Source organism: Gossypium hirsutum, chromosome A13 (assembly GCF_007990345.1).
Source record: "Gossypium hirsutum isolate 1008001.06 chromosome A13, Gossypium_hirsutum_v2.1, whole genome shotgun sequence".
In the NCBI taxonomy this organism is placed as follows: domain Eukaryota; kingdom Viridiplantae; phylum Streptophyta; class Magnoliopsida; order Malvales; family Malvaceae; genus Gossypium; species Gossypium hirsutum.
This window is the reverse complement of record NC_053436.1, coordinates 56,577,015-56,587,065: the sequence shown is the minus strand read 5'-3', so window position 1 is coordinate 56,587,065 and position 10,051 is coordinate 56,577,015. Positions and strand designations below refer to the sequence as shown.

Sequence of the window (10,051 nt, the reverse complement as noted above, 5' to 3'; positions counted from 1 at the left end):
TCGAAAGATGACGCTCCCTTTCTTTTTTTCGAGGCAGGTACGGTGGTTTTCTTTCCTCGTGAAGACGACATGGTACCTGCGATTAAAACCATCAAGTCATATTAATGAGTGGTCAAAGTAAAAGGAATGCAACTTTCAAATAAAAAGCAAAATTTCAGTCACAAGCAAAATGTGTAAAGTTTTGATATGAAATAATCTGAACTCGAGATCTGTTATATGAAAATATATTTGAGATATAGCAGTGTGAATTATACATGTTGTAGAAAGCATATGTGCATAGAAATTTGATTGTTATTGAGCCTATACATGTTTTTGATGTTATTATGGAATATATGACTAGCAAAGGCAATGAGGATGTGTGTAGGGCTTAAGGTCAAATTGATTGAATATGCCTTACATAGTTACCTCAAAATAGAATGAATGGTAAGTTAAGTACCATGTTATACGAACTTACTAAGCATTTTATGCTTACTTAGTTTTATTTCCCTGTTTTAAAGTAAATCAGAAGCTCGTTGGATTGGAAGCTTGGCGGAGATCACTCACACTATCCATCGGCCCATGTCGGTACAATATGGTAAAGCAATTAGAGTTACAATGGCATGTATAGGATATATTGGCCATATTGGCATGTAAATGTAAATGATGCTTGTAATCTAGCCATTGGAATGGCTAGTAATGGTTTGTTCTAATATACTTGTAATGTCAAACAATGGTAGCTACATATATGCTAAGTAGTTAATCAAATTATGTCTAACTTGAGGACTTAACTAAGGTAAGATTATAGACATGTATGCATGAAATGATATGCCATGATGAATGATGTAATTTTCTTGATTTGAATGCTTGAAATGGTTGGTATTTGGATATATGACTCAAATGCAGGTTATGGGTGTGATTTTGGGTGAGAAATGAAGCTAGGAATGGCTTTATCTTGTCCGTACGGGTAGACACACGGGTGTGTGTCTAAACTGTGTGTGACACACGACCTGGTACATGGGTGTATGGTTAGGCCGCGTATCCCTTGCACCTAAATTTTAAGAAATAGAATGCTCAGAATTGAGCACACGGGCAGAGACACGAGTGTGTGTCTCAGCCGTGTGTGCTACAAGGCCTAGAACACGGGCGTGTGTCTTGGCTGTGTGAAACGTGCACCTAATTTTGAAATGAATTAATTGACCATGTAGCCTAGCACACAGGCGTGTGGCATGCTCGTGTGCACAAGTCAGAGAGTTACACGGGGTAGTGTACATGGGCGTGTCCCTTGGACCACATGGGTGTGTGAGCCCTGCACCTTGGAGAATTTTTGAAATTTCATGAAAAATTCTTAGAGGTTCTGGTTAAGTCTCGACTCGATTCTAATGTTCGTATTGGACCTTGAGGGTCCATTTAAGGGATGTTGCAAATGATTTCAGGATTTGAATAGTAACTTGCATGAATTATCTATAAATGTTCTGAAAACCTCTGGTAAAGCTCCGTAACCCTGTTTTAGCGGTGGATACAGGTTAGGGGCATTACATGGGTCCAAAAATGGAAAAAAATAGGTGTTTGATTAGGAATTATGCAATGGCTTGAGATCCAACATATGTTGCAGATTGTTTGAAGCTTGTATGAGTAACATCGAATTAAGCTTGTGTTAGCAACCTGGTCTGAAACTCTTGTGAGCAACTTGAATATGTCAAGTTGTTTTAGTAAATTAGTCTCATGTATCCGAGTTTAATTTACTTCATTTCTCCAGGCAAAAATTAGAAATGAAAATGGTATTAAATGGAAACGAAATGGTTGAAATGAACTTGTATGAATGAAATTATATATATGTTGCAAGTTGAATATGATTTAATCGATACATGTTATAAGATGGAAGGTTATATATATCTATATAATTATGTTATAAGTTATGACATGTATCTAGGTGTTTCAATTGCTTAAATTGTTATAATGTCAAAGTAAGTTAAGTACATTTTATTTGAACTTACTAAGCATTTGATATGGTTACCCTGTTGTATTCCCTTTCCTTATAGATTACCAACTTGCGAAACATGTTTAACGAATCAGACAGAAGCTTATACTATCCCCTTTTCAAATTGGTATGTTTTCAATCGTTTTAAAGTTTGATTATATGACATGTATATATGTGTTAACTTTGGATTGATAGTTTGGTTTAAACCTTAGTTAATGTTGATTTTAGTAAAGTACTGTCCATATATGCATAAGTATTGTAACACCCCTAACCCGTATCCATCGCTGAAATACGGTTATGAGGCATTACCGATCAAACACCACATAAATCATACACTTGAGTAAACATAATTATAATCCATTCATCTCAATCACTTTGTCCCTTATAATGTTCTAAGAGACTGATCGCGTGATTTCGTAATAGGTTTTAAATATTTATAATTACTCATTCTTGAACTAACTATTATCACGATGTAAGCAAGTGTACCTATCGAACAGTAGTATAGTTTTAGCAAGACCAGATTGTCTAACCCAAAGGAACTAAAAGTACTAGTAATGGCTGTCCTTTTATTATCTAGCCTAAGAATAAAAAGGTTTTTATTTTAACTAACATATTATCTAAACCAATAACGCACAGAGAATGGAATTGGGGAATTGCTTTTGGAAAAATCGATTGAATGAAGACAATACCTAAGGAAAAATCCACCAAGACTGTATTTGTTATTCTGGCTCCGAATCAGACAATTTATTCATTTAACTTGTTCCATAGAGATCCCTAAGTTATGTTATTATCCCTATTCAAGACTAATAACGTCTAATCCCTAGATTGAATAACCGAGACTTTTCTCTAATTAACACTCTAGGGTTGCATTAACTCGATCTATGGATCCCCTTATTAGGTTTCACCCTAATCCAGCAAAATCTTGTCACCCTATGTCTAGGCGCACAATCAACTCCGCTTAATTATGACAAATGTACTCTTAAACAGGGTCTATTCCTCCTCTGAATAAGAGCTTATCTTGAATCAGTATCCTGGGATATCAAAACAAGAATTAAGAACAAGTCAAATATTTATCATACAATTCAGAAAATAATAACAAGATTCGTCTTGGGTTTCATTCCTTTTAAGTATTTAGCCAAATTTACACGGCCGCGTGGTCTGCACATGTGAGGAGGTCCAGGCCGTGTTGATTTCGTACTTTGGCCCATTTTCTCTATTTTTGGCCCATTTCTCATTCTTTTCTCTCTCCTATGCTCTCCTAAGTGTAAAATATGAAATTAAAGCATTAGGAGTATCGAATTCACCAATTCTAATGGAAAATCATCCATAAAATGCGTTAAACATGGGGTAAAAATATGTATAAATTACATTTTATCAAACACCCCCACATTTAAGCATTTTCTTGTCCTCAAGCAAAATTCTCAACTCATAATCAAAATAAATTCTTCTTAACTTATAATTTCTATCAATAATATCTCAGAATAATCCATAGGTAATCATACATTGAGAATTCAACTAAAACAACATAAAAGTTTCAAACATTCCAAGTTAAGTATTTAATCATGCAAACATAGGTGTCTCTCCTCATTTAAGTAATTACCTTTGATTCCGAATACCACAAAGTTTCACATCCTCACTACAGATTCACTCAAATCACTCGAGGTGTTTAAGGACAATAAATGAAGCACTCAATAGTCAATAATGAAAAGTCATTACCATAGGCTTGCATGAAAATCAAATCTCCACCACTATAATTTAAGATGATACATCAATCAAAAGGTCTTTAGAGGGTTGTAATGAGGTTTGGTTAGGGGGTGTGGTCACAAGCTGAAAGACAAGGTTAGAATCAAGATTGAATTGAAAAATTTCCTAACTAGAAAAAGAGTTAATCATCACTTGCATACAACAGAGCTTCTTCTCAAAGTAAGGAATTTAACTTCTGAGGCTTACAAACAGAACATCACTACTAATATGTATACATGTTTTTTTTTCTTTTTTTTAAGAATACATTAAATTACATAGTAGAATTAAATATAGCTAAGCAACTATTTCAATTCAAATCTTGACAAAAATGGGGCTTAAATTAATTTAGGGGATTTCAACAGTAATGGGTTAAAGGTTAATATTAAGGGTAATACAAGAAATGGCTTGTTAGGCTCAAGGGGGTTCACTAGGGGTTAATTGTGGAGGTAGGCTTTTCATGGAATAAGTGGGTTAATCCTAAGTGCCTTAATCATTCTGACATATCAAATCAAATGGTGTGGTCTCAACATGAATAATCAAGCAAGTTCTAGAATAACAGTTCATTATTGACGCACTCAAAGCAATAATAAAAGTGAGCATGAAAGAATTAATAGACGCTCAAAAATCTCACAAAAATTATGGCTTTTTTATGTTTAAAACTTGTGAATCCCAACTCAAAGTAATACCTAAATTTTGGGGAAACAACCTAAAATTTTAAATTCTTAAAAATCAACTTATCATGTTTGATTCTCTAATGTCTTAAATTTTAAACAATCAACGCATAAATGCCTATGTTTTAATTCAAGATATATCAATCAAAATCATAAATCAATTAAAATTTATCCTAAATATGATATGAGAGCTTTTAAAGAGAACAAGGCAATCATTCAGAGATTTTTCTGATAATAAATAAATACCCCCCACACTAGAGATGTACATTGCCCTCAATTTACAAAGATAAATATTTAGAGTATAAAAATAAGATAGGGAGAGAATTAAAACTTCCTGTATGATGAATTCCTCGAATTGGAGTTCTGGAGAAGAATCGGTTCAAGAGTGGAGGAGGATACACCGGCGGTCGTAGAGGTTCATTAGGCCATAAGTCCTGCACCAAAAGGATATTATCTCTAGTGGTAGCTATGGTCGTGGGCGAGCAGGACATGGCAGTCGTAGAGAACCATTCCTGGTGGAGTTCTAGTTCCTATATGATGATAAGCTTAAGAGCTCTATATAACTGTGATAAAATCAGGAACTTTTTAGGGGATATTAGGAAGAACAATTACTCAAAAAGAAATAACTGAAATTAATAAATAAAAATAAAATTTCTAAAATCTAATAAAAATAAAAAGTAGTTTTAATAAAAATTAAAAACATAAAATAATAAAGAAATGTTTTTAAACATCTTCATCGTTGGATGGTTCGCGAGGTCGGACTGGCGATGAGATGTGGAGGTGCTGACAAATCTGCTGTAGAGTAGCATCAATGTTGTCAAATCGTTGAAAACACTGCTGCTCGAATCGAGTGAGGCGCTCAAAGATGTCAGCATATGAAGCCGCTGCATGAACTGGATGAGAGGGTGGTGGTGGCTGGGATGGTGGGTCCTCATGCTGTGAAGGGACATTATCAGGAATGTCCTCGTAGGCCTCCTCCTCTGTGGATCGGGCGAGACGATATTGAGGAGGGTAGGTTCCTCGGTGCCTCTCGATCATCCTCATGCTAAGCATGCTTGAGATGCCTTGTAGAGACATCTGGCCAATGAGGGTCAAGGATGATTCTTGGGACGCGGTGTCTAGGAGCCCGAAGTGTCGAGCCAATCACGTTACATAGGGGCCAATGAGATGACCCACTTCCTATGCCACTCCGTCTGGTGCTGAATCGCGAGGGCGATGAAGTAGGCAAGCTCGATGTCATGCTCGTGTGACATAAACCATAAGAAGTAGGCGTCGTGAGTGTTGACGACGCCAGTGCTCTCTCGCCTCCCTGTAATCATGTGAGCTAATATAGCATGTAGGTACCTCAGGGATGGTGGGAGAACTACTGCCTTGGAGCGGCTAGGATTGTAGGAGGCTGTGCCAGAGGCCAAAGTGTGCCAGCACTTCGAGGGAGAAAAATGTATGTGCCAAGTGAGAGCATGTAGTTCATTTTTCTCCTTGAACTCCTCCATATATAAGCCTAGTGAAGCACCAAACTCTGGGACGCTTAGCTGGCGGACTAACCCACCTAGGCGAAACTGGACCGTGCTGAGATCATCATAATTTGTCATTACGGTCTAAAGATGGAACTTTGAGCATAGTTCCATCGTGAGCTCGAGGTATGTTGGTTCGATGATCCCAAAAAACAACTCCCAATGGTAGGTGGTTAGGAGGGCCCGAATCACATCAGCCAACTGAACTTTTTCTACGGTAGCCCAGTCGATGCAGTGGCCCGCAATTAAGGGTCGGGCTCGAAATATTTGGAAAAGCTCTTCCTGAGGCCCTCGGGGGAACTATAGGTGAGGGTGACGAATTTCTGTGGTTGGACCCTCGAAAGATGACGCTCCCTTTCTTTTTTTCGAGGCAGGTACGGTGGTTTTCTTTCCTCGTGAAGACGACATGGTACCTGCGATTAAAATCATCAAGTCATATTAATGAGTGGTCAAAGTAAAAGGAATGCAACTTTCAAATAAAAAGCAAAATTTCAGTCACAACCAAACATAACTAATATAATAATTTCGTGACATTATCATTGTAATGGCATGAGAATGGGCGTAGTAATGGCATGTGTATGACAAAAGAGTGAGGCTTTCCTAACAACTTGTTTTAACATGAGATGTATGATAAATGATTGAAGAATGCAAATTAAATGATAGACATTGGCATGGAAATATCATGAGAATAAGCATAGTAAAGTCATGGGTATGAGGTTTTCCTAATAACTCGATTTAACACAAAATGTATGATAACTAACCTAAGAATGCAAACTAAATGATAAAATAATGAGCAAAATGAAAAATAGTTCAAAAGCAATGAATATTATGCTAATAATAAGCATTAGTAATAAGTAAAATAGAAGTGAAAGGAGTAAACAAACACTAAGGAAGAGAGATTGAGCGTCAAAAATAGAGTGGGAAACGGCACACGGGCGTGGCAGGGAGGCCGTGTGGAGTTGCAGCGGCTAGGGTTAGGGTTTTTGAATGGGGAAGAAAGTGAATAGTAAAGGTATTTATAGATTTTGGGCCACACGACCAGGGCACACACCTGTGTTCCCCAACTTCAGCCCGTGTGATTCGCAAATTTTGAATTTGGGCGCGTCTGACATTTAGTACACGTCCATGTTCCTTGGGCGTGTGGGTTAACACGATCGTGTCGCACGACCGTGTCTAGCTTTGTTCTCTTCTCCCACTCCCGTATGGGCATGCCCCAATGCCTGTGTTAATTTGACAGGTTTGACCACGAGTGTTAGACACGGTCATGTCGCACACCCGTACTAATTTCTCAGTTTCAACCATGGGTCTTCCACACGGGAGTGTCGCACACCCGTGTTGTGTTGGAAGGCTTAACCACGGCCCTATCGCACGGTCGAGGCATTTTATCGTAGCCCATGTTTGGGGAAATCCTTGCCCTGTTTTCACATGGCCATAAGCACGCCCGTGTGCTTGGCCGTGTCTCTGTGGAAAACCTATATTCGAGAGATCCGTTAGTCAGTTAGATGTTAAAGAATAAATTTTTAAAGAAGTTAATACAGTTAGTGCTCGGGTTGCCTCCCGAGAAATGCTTATTTATAGTCTAAGCTTGACTTACCTCTCCGTTGAATAATCATGGTGGTTTGAGGAGTTTATACTCCTCATTCTTGTGATCAATCTCATCAAAATAAGGTTTTAAAGGGTGTTGTTTACCTTAAACGTGCCAAACTTAGGGTGCCTTACCTCAACCATACCGAATGGAAAGATACTAAGTATCGTAAGAGGGATTTCTTTATTCGGTGTGGTAGCGACAATGTGGGAATCTGCGGCATCTAATAAGACTCTATCTCCAATCTAAGTTGATTTGGAAAGGTATTGAGCTTGTTCTGTCGTATGTTTTTCAGGTGCTCTTGGTTTATGCGTCTGCCATTCATTGAGTTCCTCGATTTGTAATCTTCGATCTTCATGAATAGGTCCTCTACTATTGCTTGAGAATGACTCGTGTGCTTCCTTCAAACTCATTTCCTGTAAAGTAGGTTGTACCATTTGTCAATTCTAGGAGAATGGTTTAAAAGATCACATTCAATTCCCGATGTGTTGCTCGAATTGCGAGCATGAAGGGTGATTGTTTCGTCTCCCACACGGAGTGTGAGTTCACCTGTGCCAACATCAATAATCATTTTAGCAGTTGCTAAAAAGGGCCTTCCCAGAATTAAAGGAGTGTTGCTATCCTCCTCTATATCTAATACAATAAAGTCAACGGGAAATATAAATTTATCGATTTTAACTAGTACATCTTCAATAATACCCCTAGGGAACCTTATAGTTTTATCTGCTAATTGAATGTTCATTCTAGTTTGTTTGGGCTTCCCGAGACCTAATTACTTAAACATTTTGTAGGGCATGACATTAATACTAGCCCCTAAATTAGCTAATGCATTATTAACATCTAAACTACCAATTAAGCAAGGAATTGTAAAACTCCCTGGATCTTTTAGTTTGTTCGGTAGTCTATTTTGGAAAATAGCTGAGGAAACTACATTTAGCTCCACGTGCGACGCCTCGTCCAACTTCCACTTATTTGCTAAAAGTTCCTTTAAAAATTTCATTGCGTTCGGCATCTGCGATAGGGCTTCAATAAACGGTAAGTTAATATGTAATTTTTTTAAGAGTTTAAGGAATTTACCAAATTGTTCATCTGAGCGGTCTTTCCTTGTCACGTTGGGGTATGGCACACGAGGTTTATATTCGACATTCACAATTTTGTTTTTATTGTTATCTACCTCACCTTGACCTTTACTTACCACAGTTTCTTGCCTCGGTTCTGGTTCAGGCTCAACAACTCCTTCTTCATCTTGAATATTAATTGCGTTGAGTTATTCCCTTGGTTTGGGTTCAGTATAACTTGGCAAGCTACCTTGTGGTTGTTCGAAAATTAGTTTGGAAAGCTGGCCTATCTAAGTTTCGAGCCCTTGGATAGACGCTTGTTGATTTTTAAGTGCTGTCTCGGTGTTTTGGAAACGAGTTTTTGATACCAAAATAAACTTTGAGAGCATCTCTTCAAGGTTCAGCTTCTTTTCCTGTTGGTAGAGTGGTTGTTGGTACCCTGGAGATGGTTGTGGTCTTTGATTTCATTGACCGCTCCACGAGAAATTGGGGTGGTTCCTCCAACCTGTATTGTTAGTGTTACTATATGGATTGTTTTGAGGTCGAGGATTATTACCCAAGTAGTTTAATTGCTCGTTATCCATGTTGTGGCCATAAGGTTGGTATTCCGAATGGCTTGTTCCACCTCTACTTGCTTCGCACTGCATTACTGGGTGAACCTGTGAAAAACTAAGAAAACCATCAATCTTTTTATTTAAGAGTTCTGCTTGATTAGAGAGGATGGTGACCGAATCAACGTTATAAATGCCGGCAGTTTTCGTTGGCTTTGTCCTCATGACTTGCCATTGATAGTTATTCAGTGACATCTCCTCTATAAACTCATAGGAATCTTCAGGTGTTTTATTATTGATGGTTCCACCAGCAGCTGCGTCAACCATTTGGTGAATCGAAGGATTCAGGCCATTATGGAACGTTTGAACCTATAGCCAAAGCGGTAACCCATGGTGAGGGCACCTTCTCAAAAGGTCCTTGTATCTCTCCCATGCATCATAGAGTGTTTCTAAATCCATCTGCACAAAAGAAGAGATATCATTACGTAATTTAGCCATTTTAGCCGGCGGAAAAAATTTTAGTAAAAATTTTTCAGTCATTTGTTCCCAAGTAGTAATTGACCCTCGTGGTAACAAGTTCAACCACTGTTTAGCTTTGTTCCTCAATGAAAAAGGGAATAACCGAAGACGAATGGCATCATCAGAGACACCATTAATATTTAATGTATCGCATAGTTCTAAGAAGTTGGCTAAATGAGCGTTGGGATCCTCATCCTGCAAACCATCAAACTGAACAAATTGCTGTATCATTTGAATAGTGTTAGTTCAAAAGTATTTGCAGCTACAGCAGGTCTAACTATGCTTGATTTAGTTCTTGTTAAAGAAGGTTTAGCATAATCATACATAGTGCGTGGAGCAGGATTTTGATTAACCGCAATTGCAGGAGATAGCTGATTGCCTTGGTTTTCAGCCATCTCTTCGGTTGGGGGTTAAGTATCGTCTTCTTGCTCATTCTCTGTGTATCTTAAGCTT

The 10,051-nt window shown here is 38.1% G+C and overlaps 1 non-coding gene across 1 annotated transcript; it reads left to right on the top strand.

Annotated features, from left to right (window-relative positions):
• Window positions 1-9,464: 9,464 nt before the first annotated feature.
• LOC121213146 (small nucleolar RNA R71) lies at window positions 9,465-9,571 on the top strand. Its single transcript, XR_005908516.1, has one exon. It is a non-coding gene; the product is annotated as a small nucleolar RNA R71 (small nucleolar RNA).
• Window positions 9,572-10,051: the final 480 nt, after the last annotated feature.